The sequence below is a fragment of the Terrapene carolina genome, unplaced genomic scaffold (assembly GCF_002925995.2).
Source record: "Terrapene carolina triunguis isolate 2854851 unplaced genomic scaffold, T_m_triunguis-2.0 Scaffold374, whole genome shotgun sequence".
NCBI lineage: Eukaryota > Metazoa > Chordata > Testudines > Emydidae > Terrapene > Terrapene triunguis.
The window spans coordinates 16,468,745-16,492,314 of record NW_020664725.1 but is presented as its reverse complement, the minus strand read 5'-3'; positions in this window follow the sequence as shown (position 1 = coordinate 16,492,314).

Sequence of the window (23,570 nt, the reverse complement as noted above, 5' to 3'; positions counted from 1 at the left end):
GCCGGGTTCTGAGGGCCTGCCCCTCTGCAGGGTCCCGGAGCCGGGTTGTGGGGGCCTGCCCCTCTGCAGGGTCTCGGAGCCGGGTTGTGGGGGCCTGCCCCTCTGCAGGGTCTCGGAGCCTGGGCTCCCCCCCGAGACTAAAGTCTGCACTGCAGTTTTATAGCCCGAGTCAGCTGCCCTGGGCTCTGAGGCTCGGTATCTGTAAAGCTGGTTTTGATGCCAGGGGCTCATCTGATCTATTAATTCATTTTGGTTCAGGTGGTTTTGGATACATTGAACGCTGCGCCTGTCAGTACCCAGGTAGTAAAGCCTTTAAAATGTGAACCCAGCCAGGGCGTGTGCTTACCTGTGCTCCATCGCCTGTGATGTTCACCCAGGTACTCAGGGCTTGCCAGGTTCGCCCGGGGGAGCGGGGGGGGGACAAGTGGGGCAATTTGCCCCGGGCCCCGCAGGGGCCCCCATGAGAGTTTTTCGGGGCCCCTGGAGCGGGGTCCTTCACTCGCTCCGGGGGCCCCGGAAAACTCTCGCGGAAGAAGCTCCGGGTCTTCGGCGGCAGTTCGACGGCAGGGGACCCGCCGCCGAAGTGCCCTGAAGACCCGTAGCGGGGGGTCCTTCCGCCCTGGGACCCACTGCCGAAGACCCCAGGCCCCCTGAATCCTCTGGGTGGCCCTGGTGCTCGCGAGGAGTTCACAAGGACTCATTGTGAACACAAACTGGTGCCTGTCACCAGGCAAGTGTTCAAATCATGATGCACAGTCCAAAAATAAAAAGCAAATGTCTAGCCAGAGATACCAAAGCTCAAAAAGTGAGCTCTGTGTGTGGTCCCAGCCGGGCCATTTGAGCACAGAGCTAATGGTGTATTGCACAGCCTCACGCTCGAAAGCAAAAACTTTAGCTCCACCGACAGCACTACAAAACACTGTTAATAAAACTCTGATAAGAAATAGAGCCTGCCAGTCAGCCCAGGAATTGTTTACCCTGGTAATGACACCAGTCCATGGTGCTTGTGCCCTATACTAACGTCCTAACAGCAGCTAGCCCTGTCCATCTTCCAAGAGCTCTCTGCATGGTGCGGGGAAAGCAATAGCGCTGTTTTACAGAGGGAGTGACTGAGGCTCAGAGGATGGCCACGGAGGGTGTCCGTGTAAGGGCTGGGATTAGAGACCTGGAGTTCCTGCGTGGCTCATGCTTCTGTGCTCTCCCTACCAGGCCACACTGCTCCGGGCAAGCCGGCTAGGCCTCAGATGGGGCAGAGAGAATTGTGCGTGGTCCTGTGCTGGGTGGTTCCTGCAGGGACCTGCAGCAGTTGCTCGGGCTGCGGGAGGACTGTCCTGGGTAGCAGGAGGCACATGAAGGCTGAGTGTGGGTGCTGAAGGGAGGTCACACCCTTCCTGCTAGCTAGAGGGAGGCAGCGGCGAGGGCAGCTCCCAGCTGGTAATTCAGATGGAGTCTGGAATTGATTCCCATGCTCCCTTCTTTCGTTAAGGAATCTACCATGAGACAAGGCGAGTCAAAGGGGCTGTTTGGCTGCCCACTGTCCTTCCCCAACTTGCACAGCCGCCCTAGGCAGAGCAAACCATGCTACAGAGCGAGCGCCCTGCCTGGGAAGAATCTCCATTTACAATTTGATCCAAATGGGGAGGCAGGAAGTGGGCAGGGGGGAGCTATGCGCCAGCTCACAGGATGTTTAAATGAGGGAGGGCCAGCCCTAGGCTGAGTTTCTGAGGAGCAGTTGCAGGTGGCAAGCTGGAAATGGAAACCAGGCTTCCAGCAGAGAGGTGTGAGATCTTGCCCGCGCAGGTGTGTGCAGTTCCTAGGAGTGGGTTCCCATGAATTCCCATGTCCCGCTCACTGAAAAGCGACCGAGCTGCTGCTTTGTTGGCAGAGGCAGGTCGGATCTGTGAGGGGCGACCTACAGGTTCTCACGGGGCCATTAGTACGTGGGATGTTCCTCAGGCTGTAGGCCAACTGGGCCCAATAGGGCATCACAGCGCCTGCTGCCTTTGGGTGGCGCTTCCACCGTGCCACACGGGTGGCCTGGGAAAACATCCATAGTAGAGCCAGAGTGGTTTGGAAAGGCAGAGAAGGAAGGGTGAGATCTGCTGACTCCAGTGCTTTTAACCCAATCCGTATGCACAAAGGGAGCTGCCCATCTTTCCACTGCGGATGTATGTCCTGTGCTTCCCACGGGGGGCAGGCAATGGCCATGAGTGTATCATGTTGCTTGGCGTTTATATGGGGGCAAGGAACACACAAGGGCAGCGTGGTTTTTGCCATTTGGCGGCCACACTGAAGTCACTGGGGCAGTCCCCATGCACCTGCTGGCCAGCCCTATGTGCTAAGGTAGCTGAGCCTCAAAGCAGGGTGTTCACAGGCCATGTGACTGTGTTACTCATTGTATTGTGGGAGAGCCTAGAGGCCCCGTCATGGCCCAGGACCCCATGGTGCTAAGTGCAGAACAGACCCAGAACAAAAAGACAGTCCCTGCCCCCAGGAATATGCAACCTAAGGAGCTGGTGCCGCTCCCCGTCTCTAACACTCAGCTCGTCTCAGCCAGCTACGGGTCCATGCAGCTCTTCAGGGTGAGCAGCCTGAGTTGCCAGGACCTCCCCGTGATGTGGCGTGGCCTGGCTGGCCCTTGTCCTAACCCTCATGTCAGGTCGTATTTAAGGTGCGTGTAGAGCTGGGAGGGCCATTCCATTTGCTGGAGTCCCCCAGGGCTAGGGAGGAGAGAGGGTTTGATTTATAGGCCTGCCATGCATTCCCGTCCCACCTGAGGAGAGCGCGTCACATTGATGGATCTTCCTCATTTTCATCGGGATTCACACGCCAGGGCAGGCAGCATGGAGGGGGAAGGGGGCTATACTCCAGCTGGGCTCTGGAGATGGAATACATTCACTCAGACAGCAACCAGGGGCCCGGTGCAGGGGCTGGAGCAGCATGGGCAGGGCTGGGCTGAGCTTTTCGTTTTATACCCCAAACCAGTCCCGAGCCAGCTGAGCCCGACCCTCCTTGTTCCGCGTTTGCTGTGGTGTCACCAGCCTTGCCATGGGACAAAAATCTCCAAAGGGATCCGCCTGTGAACAGCTAGGGCTGCTGCAGCACTTCACAGCGTAAGCTAAACCTGCCTTAGGTGGCACGTGACCAGGATTCATCCCCGAATTTGGTCCACTGGTTGGATCATTAGCTCAGGATGGTCCTTTTAAAGAGCTGCCTTGGCCTAGGAGTGCAGGGAAGGATTGTTGCATACAGCTCAATCTGACCTGTCCTTCCATACCCTGTTAACGGGCTGTCAGAGGACACGGTCAAGCTCTAAATGTTATTGAAACTGTTCCCTTGTTCCCCCTGGTAACAGCACCCTGCAGACTGTTAACGCTGGACAGACTGAAACACTGAACTGGCTTTTCATTCCTGATTCAGATTGTTCAGGGTTCCTTTCCCGCCCTGTTTCATCTGGGACGGGTACTTTCGCTGTTTGGTTCTCAGGCTGTCACCCCAGTACAATGTGGTAGGAGCCAAACTGCAAACTTGGCAGGGAATATTTAAATAACAAGCGCGCCACGTCCTCAGCAGGTGTAAATCACCGAGCTACTAGCTGAGGATCTGGCTCCGTGACTTCAATAAACAATGACAGAAGCTTCGGTCTTCATTCCCAGTTTGATTTGTGAAATCTCCCGCACCTCCCACTCCCCAGCGGCCTCCCCCCTGTTCTCGTCACAGAGACCTACATTTTAGACTCCAGTTCCCTGAGAGCATCCCGTCAGCTCCTGCTAGGAAATGCTCTTAATGCTAGACGATTTGCTGCTGTTTTGCTGGAGCTCAGAGTAACAGCAGCCGCGGCGGGAAGCTGTTTGAATGCAGGTGTTATTGGAGAGCAGAGCCTTGTACATGATGTGAGTACATGGACTGATTTGTCAGTGCGGTGACACGTTTAAGGTTCCCGAGTACTCAGGGAGGTTGCCGACGTAAGAGCTTAGGAGGCTGCGTTGTGGTGTTTTGTGGTGCAGGGCCTCAGCCCTGTGGCTGCGGGGGTGAATTGTGCCATGGCTAGAAAGCAGGGAAGGAGGTGGCACTTGGGGAATAGACTCTGCACCAAGCTTTGCTTGGAGACGATAGATTTTGACTACTGCAGTTCAGAGTCTGTTGTGAGGGGTGTTGCAGAGGCAACTGTGAAGTAGGTTTGTCTGGGTTCATGTCTCCAAGTCCCCCTCTGCTGAAGTGCAGAAAGTCTCTTGTCTTCCCCTAAGTGCCCACGTTCCACCCTTCTCCCACGTGGTGTTTGCACCTTCTTCCATGCTGCCCCTTAGGTTTGGGGCTGGCTCACTTGCCTTGGGAACCAAGGTGATGATTCTCCTCCTTCAGATCCTTCCCAAGAGACGCTTCTTCCACAAAACCTTTCGGTCCCGATCTCCCTCGGCCTCCCTGGAGCTTGCACCCTGACTCAGGCTCCAGCGCGTGTCAGCCGTGTTCTCAGCCCATGTGCTCTGTAGTGCCAGGGGCAGTGGAGCTGCTAAATGCAGAACATGCAACAGCACTAACATTCCTTGGGGCAGGAAGGATGGGCCCATAGCGAGGGCCTGAGGTGAGGATGCAAGAGACACAAGTTTAATTCCCTGCTCAGCCACAGAGTCTCTGTATGACCTTGGGCATGTCCCTCAATCTCTGTGTCTCTGTTCCCAACGGGGAAAACAACACTGCCCTACACTTACAGGGTGCAGTGAAGATAAATGCTTTAACGTTTGTGAGGTGCTCTGATGGCTAGAGAAGTTCTGTAGATAGAGAAAAACACAGAGATTCCTCTCTGATGCGGAGCAGCTGGCCTGATCAGGTGGGGTGAATCTGATACTAAATATGTCTGAGCAAATTCGCATGCTTCGGCCCTGTCTGAGTCTGGTGGGGTCTGTATCAGAGGGGCCCATGCTCAGAGAGGCTGGAGGCAGGAAACACCTCACAGCACATCTTTCCCCTCCTGGGAAACCAGGAGGAAAGCTTTGGGAAGGAAGGTGGCTGCGGTAGGGTGTGACTTTTGGGACGTGGGGGGGTGTCTTTGACTTGGACACTCCCCTGCAAAGGAAAATGGAGGAGTTGGTCCATTGCCCTCCCCAGAGCAGAGTGCTCAGCCCACACACACAGTCTGTGATGGACACGACTGCCGGTGACTAATGGCCACATGCCTGAGCGATGCCTTCAGCAAGCGGCACCTGAGCGCAGGTCTCACCATCAGCGTGGAGGGAGGCTCAGCTGATGGGTCCCACCTTGGCCAAGCCCTGAGAGGCAGGTTCCAGCTAAACTTCTTGGTGCTCAGACCACGCTGCAAGTACGATGAGCCCCCAGGAGACGTCTTGCCTGCTCTTTTCCCACTGTCCACACCAGCTCCTGGTCCAGCCTCCCCTACCGCTCTGCACGCCGTGTGCACACACAGCATCCTGCTCCCGTCTGCAGCATCAGGACATGGGTACCAAAGGCAAGCTGTTCCCAGCCATCAGCAAGTTGAGCCTCCCGGAGACCACATCGAAACTGTTGCCAGCAAAGAGCAACCCCCTTCACCTGAGCAGGGGACAGATGTGCATCAATATTTATTCGAAACTCCCAGGAAACCTGGATGAAGTGTAATTATCTCAGCTCAATCAACTCGGATTAGCATAACATCAAGTCACCCATCAGACTGGGGGTTTGATTTCTGGGATCAAAGCCGCGTGCTGTAGTCGCTGATTAATCGGGTGCAAGGGAGGCAAAAGAAGAAAGCAGTGTGCTGCATCGCTTTGATATTCCAGTTGTTGCTAAGTTAACTTTCTTCTTTGGAACGTCCCTTTCCACCTTCACACCCTGTCTCCTGTCTCTCAAATCTGGCTCTGAGGTTTCTATAGCCCCTATCACCATAGAGTGTTAATCTCTCTAGCAAGGATCCCGGAGGACATAGATAGAGTTTCTTACCTCTTCTCCCCACCTTGGCTACAGGAGGGGATAATCTGGTTGGTTCCCGATGGGGATGTTTTGTCCAAGAGGAGGGATTTGGAGAGGAGTTTGATTTGCTCTGCTACCTCTTTCCACACAGCTTTGCCCCAAAATGTTTTATCTCATGAGCACATTTGCTCTTATTTATTGATTACTCAGGTGGAGTTTAAAACCAGGGAATCTTAAAACTTTCAGCAATGAAAAGAAACTGTGACTAGATCCCAGAACAGTTAGCAGAGAATGAAGGACACAGGCTTGCAAAGGGCAAAGTGAATACACACAAAAAAACAATGATTTGAGATCCACTTCCCTGCTTTCTTCTGAGATAGGACATGCCCTGCTGTAGTTTAACCCCACAGCCCACTACACAGCTCCCCATATCTCTCACCCTGGTACACAATTCATACAGAATCTTAGACACTAAAGTCAGTGCCTACTCCAACCCAGCTGGCTAGTCTGCGTTCTTCTAAAGCACCCATCACACCATTGCATCCAATCACCAATGCAGGAAATGAAAAACTGTTGTCTGACTGATGAGGATCATAGTCCCCTGGCCTCTGCCCCATGGTATGTTGCCTGTTTCCCAGCTATGCTATATAAATGGTAAGAATTCAGAGAGCTGATCAAAGGGTAAAAGCTCACTTAGTAAATATTTTTGCTAGTAAAAAAAGTGTCATGTCCTATTTGCGGCGATTCATGGGATGGTGGCGTTCATTACTCACAAGGATTTGGAGAAACCTGAGCTGGTTGTGAAAATGGTTTTGAGTCCAGGAAATGTAATATCAGCACCAATAACTGTCACAATATAGGTACTGTACACACTTTGCATTCACGATTTACAAACAGTGTTTAACTCCTCTAGTTAGGGAACAGAAACACTCCATGGGATGATGTTTGAATGCATCCTGCATTAAGGGAAAAAGCAGGGTTGAGCACAAGGTTAGCATGCAGTAAAGACAAAGCCTCAGATGACCAACCCCAAAGAGGGAGCAGACAGTGTGAGCAGCTGGTTGAAAATCATTTCTACAAACAGTTCTGTGAATTGGTAGAATAACAAATACAGTTGGTGGAACGTCAGGGCCGGTTCACAGATGATTCGCTAACAGAGCTTTTGCCGCCACAGAATAGCCTGCAGGATTGGGCCCTGGATCTGTACCTCACATTATTGTCAATAACCTCTTAATAACCTGCTCAAACAGAGGAGTTTGTCTGAAGGATCAACTCTGCCTCTTACAGTTTGCCAGCTTCTTTCCAGCCTGGATCCTACCCCATGAGCCTAGGACACTGGCAGGGATCGGTATGCAGCACGCCACGCTTTAACATGGCTCATTGACTGGATTTTCGTTTTTGTGCTTAAATTATCTTGACGTGCAGGAGAGAGTTAAAGTGAGGCTCCTCTGCATTCCCAGCGCAGCTCTGTAATTCACTTGCATTTCCTTCCCTGCTTGTCTTTAAATTATCTTCCAAAGCGCAGAAGGGGGGTAAAAGACGTTGCTTCTCCATGGCTATTTTGATGTTGTAATTTGAATTCTGGGGAAGCGTTTCAAAGGCTGGCTACTGAAAACCAAACAAACCCCTGTCCTATCTAGTGGCGCCAAACACGTGGCTTGAATCAGCAGATGCCCTGTGGGCAACAAGGAACGGGGATGTTTCATACCCCTTGATGACAAAGCAAACCAAGTTCTCTCCGGGATAGAACAGCAGCCGAAGAATGTTACCTTAGATCTCTTTGGTGGCAGCCAGCCAGCGGGGTGACGGCAGCTCAGCATTCCAGGCCCCCTCTACACCGATTTCTTCTTCACATATTTATCTCGGCACAAAATCACTCCCCGTGAAACATCTTTTTTTCCCCTCTCCTCCCTTTAATTAAGAACTAAATATAGATCTTAATTAAAGCACTGATGAATTTAATTTAGAGTGGCATTACTGCCTTAACTTCCAGCGCTCAACGCCTTGTTTGTATAATGTATAATATAAGCTAAATGAGTACTTACTCTTGTTCCCACCATAAATAATTCCCTTGCAAATCCCTTCAGATATCTCTCAGACGCTAATCCATCTCCTCCTACAGAATATTCATGGGCACCAATCCTCTTTCTTCCTACCTCGCAGATTTTAATAACAAACCTCCAAACAGCTTGCAACCTTCCCTGTCTAAAATTAGCAAATAATGGGGGAGAAAAAGCAGGAGCATATCAGAGATAGAAGTATCTGCAATTTGGATTACACGTCAAGGTTATAATTTCAACCTTGAGGTCCCTGACAAAGAGCTCTGGCTCACAATGCATTCAAACAGGTTCGCTGTAGAAGCACGTATGTAAAGCTGGATGTTACTTTGATTCTCCCAACAACCTAGTCAGAAGCAAAGGGAATCAGGAATGCAATGGCCTGGCAATACCAGCCTGGATACTGAGAGTGGATTGGCTGCCTGCTCCCTGGGCTGAGAGGGCTTTGCCAAATAAGGAGCATTCTCGACAAAACCCCCCACAGGGATTCTTGGGACATCTAATAGGGCAGTGGGCTGGGAATCAGGAGACCTGGTTCTGCCACAGACCTTCTGGGTGACCATGGCCAAGTCACTTTCCCCCTCAGTGCTTCTATTTCACCTTCCACCCTTTGTCTTGTCTGTTGAAGGCTAGGGCAGGGATTGTCTCACACCGTGTGTCTGTGCAGCACCTACCACAGTTGGGCCCTGATCTTGGTGTGGCTCACCTTGTCAACAGCGGCTGAGAGAAGGCGAGATCTAGGGGGTTTGGAAGGGCTCCAGTAGGGACTGGAGGTGGCTGCATTAGAAGAGACCTCCTGCAGATTAGAAAAGTAACACCTGCACTATTGGAGTTAAATTCAACTGCACGAGCAGGAGAGCTGGAAAGAACTAGTTCGGACCGGTTTTCCCCAAATCACACCCATGCTAAGCTCCAGCAAGATATCCCATCCCATGCAGCAGTGTTGGCATGGAACCGCGTCTGACTGGCTCAGCGTCACTTGGCAGGAAGCTGTTACTTAGGAACATCTGAGATGATTAATCATCCCGTCCCCTCGGCACAGCTGAGCAAAAGGAAGAATTAGAAGAAATTCAGTAAAATACCCCAGGCTTCATTTTGAGAGAGAGAGGGGAAAGTTGTGTCCTGCAGTCAGCAACCCTTTCTATGCCTGGTTGGTTCAGGCCAGAATATAGGCTGACGGCCCTAGGCTGCATGGGCTGTGTTTATTCAGCCTGGGAACTGGAAAGCCAGAAAGAGCCACATGGTCTATTTGCATCCAGCAGCCTCCATAAAAAATCCTCTTTACATCCATTACAGCAGAGCTCTAGCTCTTCTCTACCACGAAGGACAGAATGGGTGATGTGCTTTCAGCCCTGTCCTTTAAGTCTGGGTTCTCTGAGCCAGCTGCCTGCACCAGACCCCATTGTAATTCTTCCTCGTCCACCCACGCCCCTGGGCAACACTCAGCATGTTTGGTTCTCAAAGGTGGACGGAGTGGGTGATATCCTACCGGAGCCGTTGCCAGTTTCTGCTTCCTGGCAGCGAATGCCGGGCCTTGTGGTAGATGATAGAGCCATTGACGAACCTCATGGAATCCTTGCTGTGAGCAAAAGCACCAGGGGATTAACTGATGTTACTAAAATTGACCTGCAGGCATGTCGGAAGGACTCTGACTTTCTCTCTCTCCTGCTATCACTGCCTAGGGAGTACATCAGCCAGAGCACAGTGCCCCCTTTATAAAAAGCCATTTTGTTCTGAGCTAACACGGTCAGGCCTCATTGTTCCCAATATCTCCTAGCAATTTCTAAGCTCAAGGAGTGTTGAATTGGAGTGGAAATATATATGAACTTGCAAGGCCAGGTGATGCACCAAAGGAGAGGATGTTGTCAGAGCAAGACTCTTTGCGGGAGAGCATGGGAAAGCCACTCCTGGCCCTTCGTTTGCATGGCAAGAGGAGATGGTTTCCAATGCACCGACCATGCACAGCTCCTGTGGTCCCTGTGTACCCCAAAGAGGTGGCAAAGTGATTTGAGAGGGCAGAGGGCGCAGAGAAGTGGGCACCCGAGCAGTATAAACAAGGGGTCAACAACTCTTGCATCTACAGGGTGCTGTGTACCACGGTCTGCCTAAGCGCCGGTCAGGAAGCGATGCTCATATGGCATTGTGAAGGGGAAGCAGAACATAAGGTTGGGGTTGGTGTCCCTAGTTCTTGGCTACACCCTAGACATGCATTCCCCTTTTCTAGGGGAGACAGTCCTACCCGGTGATGGCTCTTCCTCCCCAGTCTCCAGCTGGTAGGGCCTCTGGGGGAATTCATTCCTCCGTGCTTACTAGTTTGAGGGTCCAACGCTGTAGTCCCTTGAAATGTGCTTACAGGTAGAAAAGCGGCTAAGAATAACAATGTGGGACTCTACTCCGATTCCTCTTCAGTCGTTCCAGGTCAGGTGTGCTCAGCGTACCAGTCAATAAATGACCCCCCCCCTCGTGCCCCTCCTCAGTCAGCCTGGGATGTGAAAATCTTCTTGTGTCCTTTCCACTTCTATCAGCACTGTTGCTGAGAAGGATCCCGCTAGGGGCAATAGGCTGGTGGCTTTGTCAGAGGTGCAGGAGCCAGGCTAGAATCCAGCTCGCTTTGCTGTCGTGGAATTGATATTGGCTTTGTGGCTTCTAACTCGAGTAAAAATCTCTTTCCAGCGAAGTGCAGTGCACAGGAGTGACTTGGAAACATGCCGGGCGAGCCCCCACTAGGACAACGAGGTGTTTTTATCACGTTCGATAACTCAGAGGCACAAGCCTGACAAGCCACAGTGAGCAGATTTCTCATGTGAGAAGGGGCTACTTTCATAAGGTCGTTTTTCTAATTAGGAAACAGAGGCTGTATTATGCAAAGTGCTTACAAGAGGTTCAGCCTATCAGATTGCTCAGTAAACGGAACACTCCAGTGCGTTGTGTTTTTTTTTTTTTTTTTTTTTTTAAAGGATGATGCCACCAGAAATGGATTGTTCCACTGTTGTTGCAACTGGGGAAAGTGCTGGGTGTTTAAAGTTTGGAAGCAGGATTAGTATGTAAAACGTAAAGCAACCGGGGATGCTTAATAAATGAGATGTGCAGCAGTGCTGGGTGGCAAAGGGGTGTAGGGTGGATAAATACATTAAGGATTGTGAGGCACTCAGATACGATGGTAATGGTGGTCCGATAAGTATCTAAGATAAGCCAGTTAGTGGAGCTGGATTCTGCATTTGATTAAGCAAGGCACCACAATCAAGTATCTCTACAGAGCCGGGCCTGGAGACCAGCGCTTGGGTGGAAAAAATAAAAAGCCTGCGTTTTCCCCGTGCTCAGCCCTGAGCCATGGTTTTGTCTTACTTGCTCAAATGATTTTCTTAAGCTCCACTTTTATTCCTTAAACATATAGCAAACTAATCAATGGATTTTCCGATACAGTCTAAGCCGTGTGAACCTTTTATAGGAAGCAATGGTGAGCGGATAGAATTGGCATTAAGGATAACCCCTCCTCCCACAACTAAAAATCCCACTGATCAGAGACTTAATGGGCAGCTTAAAGCATTTGTGAGAGAAATGATCAATCAGCGCTTGAGGGCTGTGTAACATTACACAGCCTAATGCGCAAAGCTATTAACCAACTCCAGCCAGAAGGCAGGGGACTGCAATACTTCTCCCCAGTGGCCATGCGTCCTCCCCATCATCTCAGATCCCAACTTTCTAGCCTGGTTCCCTTTTCCATGTACAGTATATGCTTCCCATATCGATGCCTGGGTGGGAACGGGTGTAGGATGCAATTCGCCATCTGCAGGGCTGTACTTTTGAGAAATAAACCTAAATATTGGCGGGGCTGTAATAAGTAGACTTCTGTACATACATTCCAGTGGAACAAGAGGTGTTGGGGTGTGTGTAGGAGAAAGACCCGGCTTACTGTACTCTGGATGGGCAGAGGTCTGACCATAGAGTAAGAGGCTAAATGAAAAGCCAATAGGAAACCATCCGGACCTTCATTAAAACAAAATGGGGGCCATTTTTTCTCAGCAATATTGAAAAGTAGAGAAACGCCTTTCTCCCCTAGTATCAAGTGAAACCCCCTGGGAGGGATGAATTAGCACTATCCACAACCAGCTGGCCACCCTTCGTTTAGTTCTGCCTTGGAGGGAGAGATCCCAGGTCCAGGATCAGGCATCAGAAGGAATCAGCCATGCTGGGAATCCCCTCACTCTAGGAGCAGCGTGCAAATGGTGTGATAGTCTCTCTTCTGAGCCACCAGGAACAAACGCAAGGACTTTTAGAGGCTGCTGTAAACGTCATCCTTGCGCCTTGCTTCAGAAAGAGCTCCTGGCATGAATCTGAAAAACAGCTTTTAAAACCGGGATGCGTTCAAACAAGCTTTGAAACAAAAGCCCCTTCCCAGATTTCCTATCCCCCCCAGGTTAGGAGAGCGAAAGAACGGGGACTGGAATGTTCTTTACACCCCTGAGGTGGTTTGTTCAGTTTTGGGATACAGTTCTCTCGCCTGGGTGCTGGGGCAGTCTGGACTGACGGCAGCAGATTTTGTTTACAGTCAAGTTTCGCTTCCTGGGTCTCCCTCTGTGCCCTGGCTTGGTGCTGCCGTGTCCTTTAGTCAATCTGTTTAGAAATCATGGGGGGAGATCTGTTCTATTTCTGTTGGTTTCTGGACAGTCCCTAGGCTAAAACTAGACGGACAGTTTCTTAATGCTCATTTCTAAGCCCAGAAAGAGCAGATGTCTAGCTAAAATGACCAGCTATGGGACAGTGGGAGAACCCACTGCCTGGCGAGAGAAGAGGAAGCGTTCGTGTGTGTGTGTGTGTGTGTGTGTGTGTGTTTGCACTTCTTCCCCTGCCTGTCCCATTCTCTGCTCCTACCTCGGAGATAGGAGCAAAGGTCCAGCTGAGCATAGCTTGATGCAGCTTGAAGCAAACGGAAAAGGTAAAATGGTGTGAAGCTCCCAGCCTCCCGTGTCTGATGGCTCAGCTGCCCCGAGTGTGCACCTACACCCAAGGGTGCCGGAACTAGGGTGCTGGGGGTGCGGCAGCACCCTCTGGCTTGAAGTGGTTTCCATCATATACAGGATTTACAGTTTGGTTCAATGGCTCTCAGCACCCCCACTACACAAATTGTTCCAATGCTGCTGCGTAGACCTGCTGTTTGGGAAGCACCTAGTTTAGAAGCAGCCTTCCATAGGCAGTGCTGTAGCCACTCCTATCCAGGGGAGCACTTGAGGTGGAGCTGGAGGGTTGTTAGGCAGATTATTCCTCACTCCACCCATGGGAAGGAGGCTGAGTGGCACCTTATTGCTGACAGCTGTGCTGCATGGAACAGAGCCAGCTCTTGGGGTGTTGGATAGAGCAGAAAGGCTCCTTCTCCCTGCTGCTGAGGCAGGGCCGAGTGACCCTGGAGCAGGGGTTTGTGTTAGTATTTTGTACTATTGTTATTTCACAGTGATCTCTGCCCTAGAGGGGGGCACGGCACTGCAACCTTTCTGGGCCGATCGCTGTTCTGCTGCTGCCTGCCTGCCAGGGGAAGGTACTGAGAACCGAGTACCCAGGTGATATTCACCAACCACCACTGCACTCTGCCCATGTCGTTCCATTGCACGGACACTCCCGGTTCTGACATCGCGCTAAGGGCTGCTTTGCACTGGTGTTTCTTTGAGCCTAACAGCTGCCGGTCTGATAACACCAACTATGGAGCTGGCTAGTAAATAATTCACATCAACAGCATGTTCAAGCTGCAGTTTGTGACCTGCTTCCCTCCTCCTCCTCACAGTACCGGTGGAGGACTTTCGCTGAAAATAAATCATGTGGAGCTTTCCTCCGGAGTCATTCTGAAAAGGGCCTCCAGAAATTTAAAACAAGCAGCCTCACCACTTTGGAACAAGAACAGCCTCAGGAGGTGCCTTGCACGTTCTTGGAGTCGCTACCGTGACCTGCTCCTGCCTTCAGTATTTAATCCCCCGCTTTTCATGGTGACAGTGGTTCCTGGGACTTTCCAGGGAAAAGTGCCATGTGTGGCTGGGAGAGGAAGTGACATCAGAAGGCGACCTGTGGCTCACTTAGCCTAAAGCATTCAGCTGTTCTCCCGTTGGGCAGCTGGGATTTCACATGGCACCTCCATTCTCACTTACATCTCTCTCTCTCTCTTTTTTTGGTTTAACGGATCCAGCTTTCAGACAAAAGTGGAGAGGGTGCAGCTCCATGTCTGTTGCTCAGAGGCTGTGGACCAAACTCTGCTGTCCAGTAAGAACTGGTGATTTAGGGTCAGTTCTCATTCATCCCCAACTGAGAGCTGCAGAGTGTAATTCCCTGTTAGAGACACCGAGAGAGATGGGCTGCCAGGGAATCTGTAATTACCAGAAGGTCTTAGGATCCTGGCTTTACCCCGTGGGTCCAGCAACTATTCCTTGCAACAGGAAGGATGATCTTGTGGGTAAGGCATGGGACGGGGAATCTAGAGATCTACATTTATTTCCTAGCGCTGCCACAGGCTCCCTGCACAAGCTGGGACAGATCACCAATTCTCTGGGCTTGTGTTCTCCATGTGTAGAGTGCGGATGATGATAATCACTCTCTCCCACACTTTCCATGTCTTGTCTATTTTGGTAGTAAATCCTTTGGGACAAGAGCTGTCACTTCCTATAGGACCATACAGCAGTGAGCCCCATAGGGCTGCATCTCGGCTGGGGCCTCGATGTACTAACACAAATAGAGCCGGTCAGCACGTTATTTTTTGTTACTGTGATGAAAATGGGGGGGGGGGGGGGGGGATTTAAAAAATTTTGTTTTAAAAAGTTTTCAGATTTTTTGATGGGAAAAAAAGATTTCAGCAACTGAAAACAAAACACAGAACCAAAGAATTGGCTGCAAAGTGATTTAATTGATTTTCGACAGATTTTTTTTTTAATTTTGAGATGCTAAAAGCCTTAAAGGATTTGGCTTTTGTCTGAAATTTCTCAGTTTCCATTTTTTTTTACGAAAAACAGAAATTTAGATATTTGTTTTGATGAAACATATTTTTCCAATGAAAAATGGCTTTTTCAGATGAAAAGCTTCAGCCAGCTCCAAACAGAAATAATAATTTGCTGCTCCAACACACAGTCACCGATCATCGGGGTAGCTGGTGACAGTCAAAGAGTCAGATAGTAAATGAAATGACCAGAGCTGAATGCTGAAGGCTGGCAAAGGGAAATAGGCTGCAAAGATTGTCCTTAAAGGGGTACCATGGGGGGGGGGGAAGTGCTCAGAAAGTTACAAAGAACAAAGCCCTGCCCCCCTTGTTCTATTGTGAATGATGAGCATATGTAAATCACGCATGATATCTCATTGTCCTCCCCATAGGATTCCCCCACTGACTGCTCAACACTGTTGCTGAGCAGGGCAGTTGCTTTCCTGGCTTCCCCACCTGGCCTGGGAGAGGATTTCTCTATTCCTTCCACGTCTTTTAAGATGAAAGTGAGAAAATAAACATGAGCATTCCGGCCTTTAGGCCTTGATCAGGCTGGAATGACTGAATAATGGATGAGGCTGAGAAATGACTTCTTCAGAGCCTGTGGCGCTGGGAGGCTGTCCTGGGGGCGAGAATGGACGCCGCCGACAATTCCTTACGGAAATACACACGCAGGGCACCAGACAGCACACCTGTACATCACAGGGGTAGCTAGCCAGGCTGCCCTCCTGCATGTAGGCACAATGCCCACGTTTGTGTGTACAGCACAACTTGGAGTGCACAAGACTCCCTCCTCCCTGCAGCACATCCAGCTGTGTGAGCATATGCATTTACAGCTGTGGTGTAGAATACAGCATGCGCATGGTAGGAGAGGTGCGAGCCAGACAGGATCAGACCTGAGGTCCATCCAGTCCAGTCCCCTGTCTCTGACACTGGCCAGCACCAGCTGCTTCAAAGGAAGATGCATGAAACTCTGCAGTGGGTAATTCTGGAATGGTCTGCCCAGAGGGGGACGTTCCTTCCCTAGCCCATCCGCTAACTCTTAGGGTTTATGTCACTCCTGCTATTTTATTTTAAGCCTAGCTAATGTTGCTGTGAATGCACTCCAGTCTGGCCTACAAGGCAGGGACCATTCCTAGCCCTGTCATGACTCCCCCACTGGCCGAGGTTCTGGAGGGTAAAGCAGGGGGCTGGGAGTTGGATTGCCTGGCTTCTGCTCCTGTCTCTGCCATCAAATTGATGTGACTTAGAACGAGTCATTTCCTCTTTCGGTGCTTCAGTGTCCCCATCTGGAAAACAGGTGGTGTGCGGGTTAGCCTGTTAGTGTGTGTGAAGTACTCGGAGGACAAGAAATGCTGAGCATTAATGTTCTGTGGGCTATGTATGCTCAGCCCTTGTACGTATGTATGCGTGGCGTTGATGTTATTCAGTGGCCCTAGCCATGGTATGAAAGGACCCGCTCTATTACTTACTGCAAAGGGCGTTGCCAATTAGCAGAGAATCTATATGCACTTGGAAAGTATGAAGGACCTCCGAGGGGAGTATTACGGTGGACTGAAAGCTATTTCTCAGCTCCACGCATTAGAATTCTCCTTCCGCCTTTGCCACGCTGCGCCCTGGGCTCTCCTTGGTGTGTGCAGTGTTCCGCTCTTGCGGCTTGGCATGTGCCAGGCAGGCTTGGCATATGCGTCTCTCCAGTTTCCACCCCTTTAATTAATGTGTGAGGTGTTCGAGCCATGTCGGAGAGCTGTGTACAGCCCAGCCTCTCCTCCTCATTGGTCCTCTCTGCTTGTCCCTGCCAATTGTCGCTGGCAATGTTACTTGCTGCCTGCTGCAGGCCTGGCTGCTGGTGATCATTCCTCCAGTGCTTAGCAGAAAGGGAATAGTTTTGGCCATGCACTTTGGGACAGCGGCCATTAACTCCCCTCCAGGCATTGACACAGGGATAGGAGCAGGACCTTGTGTCCTGGTATGGTTATTTAGATTGCTGTAGTGCCCAGCACCTGCCAGGCCCTTCGCAAGCATGGAGTGAGACTTGGTCCCCGCTGTGCAGACAATGAGAGATGCCCCGAGGCACCCGTTGTGCACCACACTCCCCTAAGGGAAGTGAGCTGGCACAGACCAGTTTGGCGTTCTGGCCCAAGGCAGCTGCCTCCGGCTCCTGGTCGGGTTTCCTTTCTGCTGAAGGCTCATTTAGATGAGCAATTGTCCTGTCTGTGGTATCTGACCCTCCCTAATTTATATTGCAGCAGTTCAAAGGCCATCCAGACGCCTCATGTCCCCGAGGGATCAAACTTTGTGCCGAGAGACAGTGGAAATAGGGCAGAGAGGACACCATGGCCAGGGATGTGTCTGGAAGGGAGCGAGATCATCTCCCCTTCCTCATGATTTATTGAAACATTTGAGCACCAGCTGATCCAGGAAACAATCAGGTGGGGCAGGAGGCCTAGTTTCCTGCCCTTCTAGCATTGAGGTTTTCTGGCTGTTGCTCTCACTGAGGATAGACGCACAACACATGAACATGCACACACAGACCGCAGCAAAGCCCACCATGATTCCCACGTTGCCCCACGCATGCCATTCAATGTGTTATCTGTGCAACATCAATGCACGCATCCATGCACACAAACGCACGGCGCGCACACATGCTAATTATCATGCAGACACCGCTTCAACGCACTCAACGTAATAATGCATGAATAGGTGGAGCTCACCCATGCAACATGGAACATATCGTCCAGCCGGCACATCAACACACACAATACATACAGATACATACCGCACACCATGGCATCTGAACCAGTGGGATGTTTCCTTTCTCACATTATAAGTAGCAAAGCAGGAAGTTCAAAGATGTTGAGAGATTAAATGGAAATATTCATTCAAAGTTTATCTCAGCCACTTTGGTCTAGATACCGGTTAGGAAATCTCCTGAGAGCAGGATTTCTTGCAAGATTCTTAGTATGAATCTGGCTGGTTTGAACTAGGACTTTCTCGGTTGGCTTTGGTATTTCCCTTCTGATTGCACAAGTAAACCATCCTTTTTAGAGTTCACTGAACATTTTCATCCCGCAGGAAAAAGTTCAAGTTCTGTTCAAGCTTTGGAACAAAGATTCAAGTTAGTTCTTGCTATAGATGATCTCTTTAGTATAAGCATAACCCATAGCACAAAACTATATGTCTTTGTCCTGTCCTAGTACAGTCAGTTGCAGCTCTCAGCCAAGAGATTTTAGGGCTCATCTTCACTGCAAAGTTAACTCAAGTTATAACTTGAGTGTTGCTCCTAACTTGAGTCCTGTCCACACACAAAACCCCTTAACTTGAGTGCAGAGGTGCTTTTAACTCAAGTTGACTGACATGACAGGGAATATAGACTAAAGCTCAAGTTAGCACGGCTAGTCAGCTGCTAACACACCCACTCTGCAGTGTGGCTTCAGGCAAGCTTGACCTGAGTGCTGCTAGTCCTCCCACGCTTGCCCCGCAATTCCCCAGAAAGGACAGACAGGTTCTCCCACAATTCCCTGGGAAAGAATTCAGAGCCGCTCAGCCCACGGCAGGGCAAAGAGCCAAGGGATGTGCCCCCAGGAGTCGTCGTGCCATGCACAAGTGAGTGAAGCGGGAGTGTTATTTCACCAGGTGGCTGCTCTCACTTGAGCTAGGCTGCTTCCCGCGTAGACAACTCGAATCAACTCTGCAGTGCAGACAGACCTTTAATTCAAGTGGTGAAGCTCACGTGTTTAGCTCTGTAGGTTCCAGCTTCAAAACCTGCGGATAGCCCAAGGGGGACTGATTAGAAGGGTCACCTTTAGGAGAACCTTGGTTTAGTGAAAACTCTAAGGTGGGCCTCTTAGATGAAAGTCCTTGCCTTCTGGACTGATAGTCTTACCACTGAACCTGTTCCAGCCTCTCTGTTCTCTGCTGCAGGCCCAATGGTTCTTATGACAACACTAATTCCTTATCTCCTTCTCCTCCTCCCAGATTTCATGGCTTCGCTGCAGCATTTACTGCCCTGGGGAGGGAAAGCCCATTGGTCCAGAATCCAGACTGTATTGACACAGGTGCTGGCACTCAATAGGCGGTGCATCTGATGCCCCTGGTTTTCCTTCAGCCTTAGCGTGTGTCACAACACTTCACAATGAATTCAGATGTCGCTCGTGTTTTATTAGTATAAGTGCCTTAAAAACAGATCAGAGATTCAACTAATTTAGTCGTTAGTAAACGGAAATTAGCCATTTGAGATTTCTGCTGATAAAATTAGCTTGGTGACAAACGCTTTGTTGCCGTGTTTATTAGATTACCATGCTTTCTGCGTTTTAAAGTCAGCACCAGCCGTCAACAACCCTTCAGAAATATTCCCACTGCTTCAATCTTCCCCTGACTTATTTCTTTTAGGGCCTTCTCCCCCATCCCCCAGACAAATTAAGGAGAGAGGCTGGATGGCATTGGGCCACAATAATCATATTAGGCTTAATTAAAATCCGAGACCAGTAAAGGCTGAAACAAGGTGTCATTCGCATTTGGTGCGGGTGGAAGGTGCTGGATGAACAGCTCTGGAGACTGACCTCTGTTGTTTAGCCGCAGGGCAGGGAGGGGGCTCAGATGAGGGCAGCACAAGATTCCCATGTGCTGTGTCCCCTGCCAATGCACCCCAGCCCTGACCTCTGTGCATGAGAGGAGAGTTCGGTCTCTGGTGTCCATTCAGTCCTCGGTCTCTGTTGAGACTGCCTGTGAGTGGGCCAATCATGCTAAATATGGTGAAGGCTTTTGCAATAGGACCTCCTGTCCCAGTGTTAGATCAGCAGCTCATTCCACGTGGGCTGCCACTCACCATGGAGGGGAGCTAGCGGACTAGATGGACTGTCTGACAACATGATGTTCTGGGCTAGGGACTTGGTGTTGCCAGGAGGCTGAGCTGTACCAGCTCGAGAGTGTCCGGGAGAAAGCCATGAGGACCGAGAGCGGATCCTTAGCTGTAAGGTGCTGCAGAATGCAAATCAGTCTTGTTTCTCTCCCATCTTCCCAGCCTTTCCTGCAGGCTAGGAAGGAGGGGTCCCCACGGCTCCTTTCCTCCCTCCAGGTGGGGAGTGGATCATGGATCCCAGGTGGCTGGTGTGATTTCTCACCACCCTGTGTGTGGCACAGAGAGGAGCGCCAGTAGGGCCGAGGGCCACAGGTTGAATATCCCTGTGTTAGGCTAAGAGCTTTGCTCTCACTTTATGGCTGGGAAGCAAATCTGGAGCCAGACTGGAAATAGTGAAAGCCCAATGCACTGTGACACTAATGCCCTCCCCCAACCAGCCTGGTGCACTATCCATTTGCCTTTACACCTAAGCCATTCATTCCCTGCTTTTGAGTGCATGTGTCCTTGGACCCTGGCAGGAGCTAGAAGGGGAAATCATCTTCAAGCAGTGGCATCCTGTGACTAAACCCCAGTACCACCAGGGTAACCTTTCCTGCCCTGCAGGTGACCCTGCTGGCTGTCGTGTGGCTCTCACGGCTTAGACGCTCATTTCCTGGCACCCGTAATCACCAGGCCACCAAGAGAAAGGAGTGAGAGGAGGAAAGGAAAGTGTCTTGGGTTTTGTTAGGGGGTCAGTGCAGGGCTAGTGAGCCAGGTACCGCCAGGAAGCATATAGAACTCATTAGACTTCCTTGTAGCTGCTTTGCTGATGCTGCCAACTTCTTCCAAAACCGTGCTCCTAACAACAGACTCTGATCTCCATTCAGCCCCGACTTTTTCTCCATTAAGACTTGCCATCAGCCGGCCAGAATGGCTGGGCTTGCACTAAAGGTTTGTGAGGAGAGATGGCAAAGATTAGGACTCTTTTTGCGGGCGAGGAGAGTTAGAGGGCACAGGATTGAACTAGCCAGACTTTCAGAGGGCTGAACAAGAAGCTATCAGTCCTTTCTGCATACCTCTTGCAGCTGGGGATCAAGGGGGGAACTCAGTGAATTTAAAAAGCTGTCCATTTAGAGCCAATGACCGGAAGTACTTCTTTGTACAGCATGAGGTCACCCTTTCGCTGCAGTATTTGCAGAGGGCCGCAAAATGTGCTTCACCCAGCAAATAAAAAGGCACCACACTGTCCTTGCAGTGAGTGAGACTAACAGACACCAGGATAACAAAGGGCACAGTAATAAGATCACCCGGTTACTCAGGTTTGGTAGATGCACATCTTGATGTTTGTCAGTTTCTCCATTTACCGCTAGAAACGCCCCGGTGAGAAGGACCGTAGCAGGGGAAAATGAAGCTGGATCCATAAGAACTTTTGCAGCAACGCAGGAATAAGAGCAAACTTACGGGATGCGGCAGGGTGTAGAGCATCACCACCTTTCGGGGTCAGGAAGGGACTCCCACCCACAAGAGGCAGCATTGCACAGCATGCTTGGTGCATTATAGGATCTTTTGCCTGGCCACACGTGGAGGCAGGATGTTGGGCTGCATGGACTGATGCTCTGCTCTGATGTGGCAAAGCTTCCATTCCTATTTGCATAAGGGGGCTGCTGTGCCTGCCTGTATCTCTCTACTGCAGCTAGGCAGCCTCCTGTCTGCTCCATTTTTCTGCTCCATTCTTCCTGGTACAAATCATCTGCTCAGATAACAGCCGACGTGTTTATCCCAGGGGATACGACTCGGAATATTAGGATGTCAAAACCAGACACATTTGCAATACGTTACTGTCAAATGGGAAATAAAAGGGGAGTTTCCGTTATTTAATTTGGCACCAGTGCACGAGAGTCTGGGCAGGGGAAAGGGAGCCTCTGCCATTTCCTCCCCTGATGGTGGTAGGAACTGGCGCTTAATAATGACGTAACCAAGCTAAGCTGAGCTGGGGTGGCTTCCTTACCTCTCACCCCGGAGCATGTTATCAGCCATTCTCTTGGCACAAGGGGCAGGGAGATCATTTTAATTAGTCCCTTTAATTCAGCGGCACATGCCATATGACTTGTAAGCTGGCACCTCCTGTGCTGTGAATGGGCTGAGGACGTATGACAGGTGGACGCTTACTGTGATTCGGAGAGTACCAGGCACACACAGGGGTGGGGGTGTCCTGTGCCCCTGGGCATGCCAAGCATGGTCAGTGGAGTTACCCCCTTGGACACGTTCTCCTGTAGGTCCCAGCAATCTCACGAAAGGTGCTTGCTCCGTCAGGGCTGCTGCACGAAATTAAACACATATCCTGACGCAATATGTGGGACTTTGCTGAGCTCCTCATACCCCACAGCTGCACCCAGGAGTTTGTGTAGCACATTCCCAGAGCAGCACCCGGTAGCAGAACTCCTCTCCTTAAAGTGTGGGGAGTTGGGGTTTCCAATCCAGTTCTTAGAGGATAGGTATCCACGTAACCCTAAAACCCCCAAGTGTCCCCACACCCACAACTGATGCTAATTGGCACCACTTACTAACGCGCTCAGTGGAGATGCTGAGCTATATCTGTGCCTGGATAGATCCAGAGCATCAGGGTCCCAGGCTGTCAGTCCAGCACAATTCACACCGGTGTCAGAAAGGGGCACACGACTCTGAGACTGCCCACTACATGGGAGATGCAGGGAGTTTCACAGGGCCCTTTGTACCAAAGTTACAAATCCAGGTACTTCCTCTTTCTTGCTAAAACTTTTGCTTTAAAATCAGCAGCCTCATCTGTGGGCTGGTTGCACCAGAGCACAGTGCAGCTCGTTCGTGCATGCCCAGGAAAATGTGGACTTAATTAAAAAAAATAAAGGCTTTTTGAAGACAAACATCCCAGCTCCTTAGGGGAGGCCCTGAGTTTGCGGAATACCAATTAAAAATATAAAAGTGCTTCCAAATATCTACAAAGCAAAGTTCTGAGACTGGAGAAGCAGGAGGTGACTTGTGGGGTAGAAGTGGGGAAACCGCACCTTGTCCTTTGGCAGTAACGTGTTGCAGGGAGGCACACAGTAGTGGTGGTGACTGTGTGTGAGGGGGGACCAGCACCTTTTTCATGCAGTGATTTTGAAGGTGGAAGTGAAAAGCTGCCTCACCTGTCTGAGCTTCATTTCCTACAGGAGCTGCAAAGCTTTTGATACAGTCTCCCACAGTATTCTTGCCAGTAAGTTAAAGAAGTATGGGCTGGATGAATGGACTGTAAGGTGGATAGAAAGCTGGCTAGATCGTCGGGCTCAGTGGGTAGTGATCAATGGCTCCATGTCTAGTTGGCAGCCGGTTTCAAGCGGAGTGCCCCAAGGGTCGGTCCTGGGGCCGGTTTTGTTTAATATCTTTATTAATGATCTGCAGGATGGCGTGGACTGCACTCTCAGCAAGTTTGCAGATGACACTAAACTGGGAGGCGTGGTAGATACACTAGAGGGTAGGGATCGGATACAGAGGGACCTAGACAAATTAGAGGATTGGGCCAAAAAAAACCTGATGAGGTTCAACAAGGACAAGTGCAGAGTCCTGCACTTAGGACGGAAGAATCCTATGCACTGCTACAGACTAGGGACCGAATGGCTAGGTAGCAGTTCTGCAGAAAAGGACCTAGGGGTCACAGTGGACGAGAAGCTGGATATGAGTCAACAGTGTGCCCTTGTTGCCAAGAAGGCTAACGGCATTTTGGGCTGTATAAGTAGGGGCATTGCCAGCAGATTGAGGAACGTGATCGTTCCCCTTTATTCGACATTGGTGAGGCCTCATC